The sequence below is a fragment of the Thalia democratica genome, chromosome 3, assembly GCF_965202585.1.
Source record: "Thalia democratica chromosome 3, ktThaDemo2.hap1.1, whole genome shotgun sequence".
NCBI classification, from domain to species: domain Eukaryota; kingdom Metazoa; phylum Chordata; class Thaliacea; order Salpida; family Salpidae; genus Thalia; species Thalia democratica.
Window position 1 is genome coordinate 56,422,517 of NC_139167.1, and position 9,980 is coordinate 56,432,496.

The following is a 9,980-nucleotide window of genomic DNA, read 5'->3' on the forward strand; positions in this document are numbered from 1 at the left end:
AAATAAATAACATTAATTAAAATATGTGGAAATTTGCATTTAAACATCTAGCGCTGTTAAAAGCAAATATCATTAAACTTGTTTTCAATCGTTAAATTGAAATATATAGTTTTATAAAATCAGATGTAAAATTTTACTTATCCATTTAATCAATAACCTATGCTTAAATCATGTAATACCAACGCACATAGACGAAAATCGATTTTATTTTCTTTTCTCTTTTATTTTTTTTGCATATATGTAAGCTTAAGCTCTCCGGAAAAGTATTAGTACACAAAAAAGTTGCGATGATCAAAGTAAAAATTAAATAACGTCGAACTGCTTTTATTTAAGTGTTAAACGTTGTATCTGCATGTAATTACTTTGAATATCAACGCTGCAGTTTGAAAGTGGCGCAAAATGACTGATGCTTCTTCATGAGCGACTTTCAACTGCTTTTTAATGTCTTCAATAAAGATATTGATTGTTGATTGGCTTCAAATTGCTGATTTGTTTTGGGATTTCGAACGAGAAAGAAAGCAGGTTAAATTGAGCCAAGAGAAAATGAGGAATAACTGCTGATTGATGGAAACACTTCTGAGTTTTTATTTTGATATTTTTCATTCGTTATGGTAGATTTGTAACGAATAAATTCTTAGTGATGTGAAAATGTTACTTTTAACATTAGTAATATTAAGAAAAGTTTAAGCGCATTAGCTCAAAAATACGCATTAGAACTTGGTTTTGGGTTAAGTATTAGAAAAATTAAGTGTTTTATGAAGTTTAACATTAGTAAACGTTGGTAATTATTGTAACAAACGAAAATAAATAATTGTATTTCATTATGTGTTAAAGTTAAATAATTATATACTTTATAAAATGTTAGAAAAAAATATAAATTATATAGCTTTTTTGTACTACATATATCATACAGAAATTTAAGAAATGATTCACTTAAAAACTTTTTATTAAACAAACAAGTAAAATCGATGTCAGCTAATACTTATCAATTACTTTTAGTAGCAACTAATTTAAAAACTAAATTTTGAATATGTAAATAGTTAGATGTTTCATCGGAAAGTGTTCAATTAATACAAATTAGCATAATTAATTTTGCTTAACTTATTATTTCTTTAATTTTCATTGACCAATAAAAATGTTTTTTTTTAATGTAAAACTAATAAAACAAATTTAGTTAATCAACTTTTTTCATGAAACTGATTTTATTCCATACACGAATATACAAAACAAGTTTTAATATAATAATGCATTATTTTGTATAGTTAAATATAAAAATATGTATTACTCCAAACTATAGACTACAAATGTTAGTAGATTAAATCTAAGTTAATTGTCAAACTATAAAAACTTGGTCGGAAATAAAGACATTTTTTTTAAAGTTATAAATATTAAAACTTATAAGTATGCTCACATTTTGATTTAAATACTAATTTAAATGCTAATGGTTAAAAAGTATCTTAAACTAAACAGTTTTGTTAAAATTTATTTACTTTTTAACATTGTGCTTTTTTGAATGGTAAGATTTTAGTTATATAATTGGCTGTAACTTCTAAGCTTAGATGCTAAATAATCTATTTTTTATAAGACCTTGTTTTTTATGTTAAGAATTATACTGTTTTGATGTTTTATCGTGTGACTTCTGCTTAAGTTGCTCAGGTTTTTAGGCATGGGTCAAACGATAAACGATGAAAAAGAAAAATAATAAAAAGTAATACTATAGTAAAAGTAAAATACTTTATTACAATATTCTTACCTTAATGGTATTTTGGTTTTTATGTATTCTATCTAAAAGGTTGATAAACCTGACTTGGTTATCTTCCATTTTATTGTAAATTTAACTCTATAAACAGCTATTTTTAAATCTCTTCTTTCTATAATCGTTTTTAAAGAGTTATTAAGTAATAAAATTTTATAAGGTTTTAAAATTAGTTTTGATATTATAATCAATAACCTAAGTTTAAAGTGTTTAATTACAGAAAGTTCTTTTTTTACTTTAATATAGACTACACTGACCAAATAACTTAAATAGTGTCTTTTTATAATGTGGTATAAAAAATAAAACATTTGTATTACTAAATAATGAAACATTTAAAAGAGCATATAAGCTAAGCTGTATAAGTTTTCTTTCTTATTTCAATAAAATAAAAGGTTTTAGAAAGTTTTGGCAATCATGTTTTTGTAACCTTTTTTCATCTTAAGAACTACAATTATGTAAAAAAATTAAAAAGCAGTAATAGTTTTCTATCAAAAACAAATACAATGTATTGAAAAGTTGTAGTTATAAAATTTATAAACTTTGGTGTGTATTATTAATTAAAAGTACTGAGGTATAATGTTTATGTTATAAAACAAAGCTTGTTTTACTTAAAAAGTTGTAATTTTACCCAAATAACCTACTTCTTTGTGGTCAAACACTATTAAGTTTTTACGTCTATAAAACATATCTAACAGAACGTACTTTTATTAAAGAAACAGTGAATTTTTATCAATTTTTTTTTGTTCTTTAAACTTACATCGAACTGTTGTTTATCAAGCTAATGTTTTTCGTCAAATGCATAAAAAATATTACTGTTTTGTCATCAACAAAAATATCAACTTTGCTTATAATACTTAAACTATACTCCGTGATTAAAAATAAAGCGTGTTTTCTATATTCGTTTAACTTTATTTATTTGTATATCTATTTTTGATATTTTTTGCGCTTGTTATCAATAATTAATCAAAAGTGTTTTGCAAATCTTAAAACATTGATACTTCTTTGACTAACCCTTTAAAATTAAACGATACTATAACAGGTTTAAGTTATACGTCCCTTAAATACCTTGTATTTAACTTTTACAAAACTTGAATGAAAAAAAAACTGTGGCTTGTGGATCGAGTAGAAGTTAAGTAATTTATTTCGTCAACATAAAGTAACTTGTTAAGCAGTGGTTATTTTAAAATGTATAATACTTCCTTTGATGTTTTGAAAAGGATTTGAATATTTTAATTGTTTATCATATTTTCATCACGCTAATAAAAATTCATTGCTGTTTCTTGAATGCGCACTGAGTATGCTGGTCCTAAGTTTGTAATCAATGCGATGTTTTTGGTATATTCGCATCCGTTTTATCAAAAAATATTTGAAATAATCAACTTAGAATAGAAAACGTTGATTGGATCTTTATGTTTCTTTTTTAAAGGTAGCAACATTATTTTTATTGTAAGCGCTGGTTTTTGTTTTAAGGCCAACTTTAAAAGTCATAAATATTCATTAACATTTGTTAAAGTAAAAATTTTAACTTTTGATTTTTCATTTAAAAAAAAAAAAATTAAAGCTTAAAAGCTAATTATAATTGTAAATTAAATAAAAGAAAACAAATAATTGAAAAAAAAACTATGTTTTAAACTTACAACAATCAAAGTGAATTATAAAGAAAATTTGAATTATTTATCTTGACTTAAAAATTCAAAATCCGAACATTTTCTTTATTCGTTGTTTATATATATTTTTTGCATATAATTTAGTAGCTTAATGATACAGCAAAAATAAGTTATTATTTCTATAGTTTTTGTTTATTAGGTTTGTGCTGGAGCCCATAGAAAAAGTTAGATGTTAATTTTTAAGCCACGCAGCATATGTCGAAAATTAAACTTAGATTTTTGCTATTTTTTAAATATTCCTTATTAAATTAACTTTGATAGTAGGAGATTTGTTTTTATTATAAAATCAATATTTTTTGAGGTTATACTATAAACCATTTTTGGTTTTTTTAGTTTCGGTCTTCTTGTTCAGTCAAAAAAAGTTTTTGAGAAAATCTAAATTTAATGATTAATAAAGATACTTTTGTTAAACACTAAAAAAACACTTATTTTAATAAATTTTTAAACATGTAACGAAAACTAACTAAGTTGTTGCTATTCAGTAACATTTAAAAAATTATATAGGTTTCTGCTATAAAGAAATAGAAAAACGATGTGTAGAATCAGAAAAATGTTTATCACTAACTTATAAAGAAAGATAATCAATCTTGTGTTAAACCTACTTTCAGAGTCACGACCAAAAGTAAGATTTTATAATTAATTTTTAATGCAAGATTTCTTATTTTAATACCAAAACTCCACAATGAAAAGTTGCCCGACGAAGTAGCAAGACTTTTACGGTTCATCATTGTCACAAGAGCTACCGGAATGAGCTGCCGCTGTTTATGTTGCTTTAATCTTAACTGTTTAAAAACAAGAATTATTTGATCTAGACCATTAGTTTATTGTAACTTTTCCTGTTTTTCAATAAAAACTTACAATATTTAAAAAATATGTTTTAAAACTCTTATTACAGCCTTTTTAGATTTTAGGTAAAAATTATTAAGTGTCAAAAATTTTGAATTTACGAAATTTAATTAAATTATTATTGGATATTTGTTTTGTAGTACATGCAACGCATAACTAAATCATAAAACTGCAATTTGTTTTTCCAAGTTTTTATGTTTAACTTAAATCAATTATTAAGATTTCTAAACCTTGATTGAAACAACAAGTTAAAATCTATATCATAAAACAAGCAACATTAAATAGTTTAAAAATCTATAAATACGTAATATTTGTTTTGTTATAAAATAAGGCTTGTTTGACGAACTCAAGTAAAAGCTTTTTTATTATTTTTTTAAATTCAACAAGAGTAAAAAATATTAAGTTTTATTTTTATATGGTCCATATTATTTTATTTCTTCAATTTTAAAAGTTGAGTAGTTGTTATAAAATATTGTAAGTTTATTGTTTTTATTTTCTTTCTGTTAGTTTTGACAATCAAAAAACCTATCAAATTTTGATCTTACAAACTTCATTATTATTATGCAGTTACCAAAATATTTTTTATTAAACCAAAAATATTTTTTGCCAAAGTACATTATATTAATTTTTTAGACTATTTTTTTTTCCACTTTTCAGCAACATTAAATATTTTTGCTTAAAATTTATTCAAAAATATTTAAAATATATAATTGTACAAAACAACAATTTAAACTTAAAGTAACTTTAACCTTTGATATTCCAACAGAAAACTAAGCGTATTCTAAATAAAATGTGTGAAAAACAACGTGAAGGCGCGGTGAGCCTCAAATCGTCCTCCAACGTCGAACTGAAGCAGCGGTTCGGGCTGATGAACGGAATCTCGTTGATAGTCAGCACCATCGTGGGCAGCGGCATTTTCCTCAGCCCCTCGGTCGTGCAGAAGTGCGTCGGGTCGGCCGGCATGGCGCTGATAGTGTGGGTGCTGTCCGGGTTCATATCGATGATGGGCGCGCTGTGCTACGTGGAACTGGGCATGACGATACCAAAGTCGGGGGGCAACTACGCGTACATCAGGGAACTATTCGGCAGCTGCTTGGGCTTCGTGCGCGGTTGGGTGTCCGTGCTGATAATCGAGCCGGTGGTGTGCGCGCTCATACCGAAAGTGAGCGCGGAGTATCTGTTGAAGCCGTGGTTCCTAACGTGCAGTCCGCCCCAGACCGCCATCAACCTCATCGCGGTCTGCATCTGCCTGTGCATAGTCGCCATGAACTCCATCAACATCGACCTGGCCAACAAGATCAACTCGTACCTCTCGTACTCCAAGATCGTCGCCATGTTGCTCGTCATCGTCATCGGCATGAACAAGTTCATCGAGAGTGGGTTCGAAGGGGGAGCGCTGGAGGACCCGTGGCAGACGCCGGAGAAAACGGTTTTAGCGGGTAAACCGTTCACGTTCAAGTCGATCATATTCGGCATTTACAACGGCGTGTACTCGTACGTGGGGTGGGACTGCCTGAACTACATGAACGAGGAAATAAAGAACCCCAAGAAGAACCTCCCGTACGCCATCTACATCGCATTGCCGTTGATCACGGTCATCTACATCAGGGTCAACGTGGCCTACTTGACCGTGCTGACGTCTGATGATATGACGGAGTCGAACGCGGTGGCCATCACTTTCATTGCCAAGACCATGGGACGGGAGTGGACCTACGTCATGTCCGTTTTAGTGTTCCTCTCCACCTTCGGCACGGTCAACGCGGTGTTCAACTTCACCAGCAGGATGTACTTCACCGTTGCCAGGGAGAAGCAGTTCCCCACCTACTTCTCCATGGTCAGCCCCGACCACCTCACCCCGGTTCCGTCACTGCTGGTGCTGTGCTGCATGACGATGATGTACATGGGGTGGAACAACATCGGGCTGCTGATCAACTACTACTCGTTCATCTACTGGCTCACCGTGGCCATCATCGGCACCTGCGTGTGGAGGTTCAAGAGGCCCAACATGGACCGGCCGATCAAGTTCCCCGTGTGGCTGTCCGCCGTCTTCGCCGCTATTTGCTATCTACTAGTGTTGGCCCAGTTCATCTACGACACCGGTAATGCCATGATAGGCGCGGCCATTTTGGTCTCGGGCTTTCCCGTCTACTTCTTAAAGGACAGCAAGTACGTGCCCGACTTCTTGCACAAGCTGAACGAGAGCGGGACCAGGTTCATGGAGAAGCTGTGCCCCGTCGTGGTCACGAAGCAGGACTAAAATGGGGGACTTCCCGTTTCTAGAACCTTTTTTTGAAACTTTGGTTTTAGGTGGATTATTTTTTATGAAATGTTGTCGATAGTTACTATACGTGTGATGCTAACTACGAAAAATACTTTAGCTGAGTTTTAGTCAAAGTCTTGTCTAATCTGATCTTAATATAATTCAGAATTTTTGAATTTGTACCAAAAACAATTTATCAAAACCATAATCAGCTTTAGTTAATTAGATTTTATTTCATAATTACACAATTGTTCAGCTACATTAAAAATACATTTTAGTACTTTATAATAAATCTGCTGATGTTTTAGAGCGTTTGAACTATTTATTTTGTAATAATTTTCTATTTTATTTATTAATAAATAAGTTCTTACCGAAATAAATTTATGTTTTTTACGTTTTTGAATGTATTTAATGGCTAACTTGCAACTATTATTGTATAACTTATGATGTACAATAATACAGGTAGCACATAAAAAAAGCCCTTGTAAAATAAAGTAAAAATTACAAAACTTTATACAATTTAATTTATAACAATTATAGTTTATTACGGTAAATACTTTATTGAGTTTAGTTAAACAAGTACTTTAATAAAAAGTATAAATTATACATTAAAACTTACATAAGAAAAGTAAAAATCTACAAATGTTTATTCTAAATACTTTTGAACTATAGTTTATTTTTAAACTATCTATTTTGGAACTTTTCTATATTAATATGACGTTTATATAGTCTGTTTTAGTTTTCTAGTAAAATTTGACACCCTTACAGTTTCGATGACAAGTATCAATATTTCTTATACCACTGTACATTTTAAGATGTTTAAAGTTTTAACTTCTAACATTTCTACATTTATTGCCCTGAATTAAAGTTTATGTCGTTTTCAACTACTATGTTTATAAAAAAAAAAGGCTCAATCTTATACTTAGATCATTTACAACACACAAGTCTACTGAATATATAAAATAGTAAATGCACGATAGTTAATCCAAGGGTCAGAAGGAAAACTTATCGAAGGCCGCACCGACTAGTAAAAGGTCTTGCGTGGGCCAAAAATAGTTGTAGTAACAGTATTGAAATACAAGTTAAACAAAAAAATTATATTTTAGCACCATTAGTAAAGCAATAGCAAAAAGTATTTATTAAATTGAGAGCCTAGTTATAATTTTTTACCAAAAATGTTTTATTAAGGATTTTTTTAGATAAAAAGTACCTCGCAAGTCGATAATTTTTTCTATGCAGGCCGCATTTGGCACGCAAGCCATGGTTTGCCGACTACTGACTAAATTAAAACGTTGTTCCTAAAAATCGTCTTCATTAAACATGCATCTAGTGTTACAAAAATATATTTTAAACTGTATGAACAAAATTACTGAGTGCTGTGTGTGTGAAAACTCTTATACATAAAATAATTAACAAATCAGGTTTAATTAAGTTTGCTTTTTAATGATTTTTAGTTTAATTACTTCTGAAAAATTATTGTTATTAATTAAATTACAAACAAAAAGTTAAAAATCTAACGTTTTTTAGAATGACAAACAGCTCTACCAGAGAAAATCGAGTCAAACACTAAACAAAAGCTCACTACATATTATCCTTCTCTTTATTTGTTTAAATTAAGCAAAATATTTAATGGTTAATAAAAGTGTGTAGGTAGTAAAGTTAAAGTAATTTTTTTATAAATTTCTAGTGTAAATACAAAGTGACATATATTACTTTGAACAACAGAGTTGTAAAAAGTATTTGAAGGTTTCGAAATATTTTTTTTTATTGTATAATATATTCAAAACATTCAAGACTTGTGTTTAAACGTTATAAAAAACTTAGGAATCTACTAAATAAGGAACAAATGCAATATTTATTCAAATAAGTTTTGTCTGTAACAAAGAAATTGCAAAAAAATTTAAAAATGGTATAACTTCATGCATGCTGTTAAATCTAAAGAACTTAAAAACTATCTTGTATAACGAACGTAAAACAACTGTCTTAATTGCTAATAAATATTAAACTTATATACTTTAATGACAAACTATGCTGCTGGTTGTTCAAACACAAATTATCCAGCTGTTTACAGATTTGACTATCCATCGACGATTCATTCGCATCTCATGTTTTCATGACTTTTAATAAAGTTTTTATTTTTACAAGTTAATGCATTTTCTGTGACACTAATATAGTTATATGCTGACTTTTGCAGAACGTTACCGTTTGATTTTGAAATTATAAAGAATAATAGTACTACTTAAGGTTGAAAGCTTAGATGGCTGTAACCTTTTGTAAACAAATAAGTTTTATAAAACCCTGTTTCTATATATATATATATTTGTTTAATTTATTTACTGAATTATGTTAGAGCTATTTGTATGGATCTGATAAGTTAAATAAGAAGTAACAATAAGGTAATATTAAATGTCAAAAAATAACAAAGTGTTAATTGAATAAGTGTATCTAAACTTTGAAAACGGTAAGGTTAGTAGAACTAAGATAAAAAATCAACAACTTTCAATCAATGATTTTAAAGGAAATAAATTAGTTTTGTTTATTTTTGGTTAAATACTTTTTTCAACGTGAGGTATTTTAAAAAATCAAATAGTTTATAGGTACAAACTTTAAGAAGTTTAAGCGAAAGGCTTTTTGCTAAAAAAACTATTCACTATAAAATAAGAAAGTTTGTTTTTGAATTGTATAAAAGTTTAAAACTTTAAAGCAAAAGTTAAATGTTTTATGTTTCACCCTTTACTAAACACACCTCCTTTAGACCCCTTTTGCTGCTTAAGCGTTCTGTAAATATTTTATTGTACATATTTAAATCCCTGCTGTAATGGTTTGTTTATGCACGTTTTTAATTTTTTATCCAGATCAACATTTAAACTTAAACACTGATAAATGTTGAACGACTAATCTATATTTTCAGATGTTTTTAGTAACAACAAGTTATGATGACAGCTGATGTAAGTTTAAAAGAATTGTTTTGATTTACTGAGCTAAACTGTTTCCTCCTGGATGGCACATTAAAAATGCGTGCAGTACTGATTTTTAAATTACCTTCTAAGTTTACTGTTTATAAAAACTTTAAAATCAAAACTTTAGTTGCACTTTAAATTATAGATCAGTTGTTATACAAACTTTTTTTAATAAAAAAAGTAAATTTAAAACGCTTACTTTAGTTGCTAATTTAAGCTTTTGTTAAAGAACTTTATTAAGTATTAAAATTAATTTGAGTTCTTTTATCGCAAGTTTTAATTAAGCAAAACGTTTAATTTTAAATGTTATTTGATTAAATCTAACATCGTTCAGAAGTTATTGTTTTACAGTTAAACATTTATATTTCTTTTTTTCGTAACTAAATAATTTCTTAATCAATAAAATCGATGTATAATTATCTATCAATGAAATATAATGGTTCTATGAATTTAAAATATTATGATTTTTTCGCTTTTAAACGTTTACAATC

General features: G+C 28.5%; 1 pseudogene; it reads left to right on the top strand.

Annotated features, from left to right (window-relative positions):
- Positions 1-5,059: 5,059 nt before the first annotated feature.
- On the top strand, positions 5,060-6,526 carry LOC145832438 (Y+L amino acid transporter 2 pseudogene; annotated as a pseudogene).
- The last annotated feature ends 3,454 nt before the right edge of the window (positions 6,527-9,980 follow it).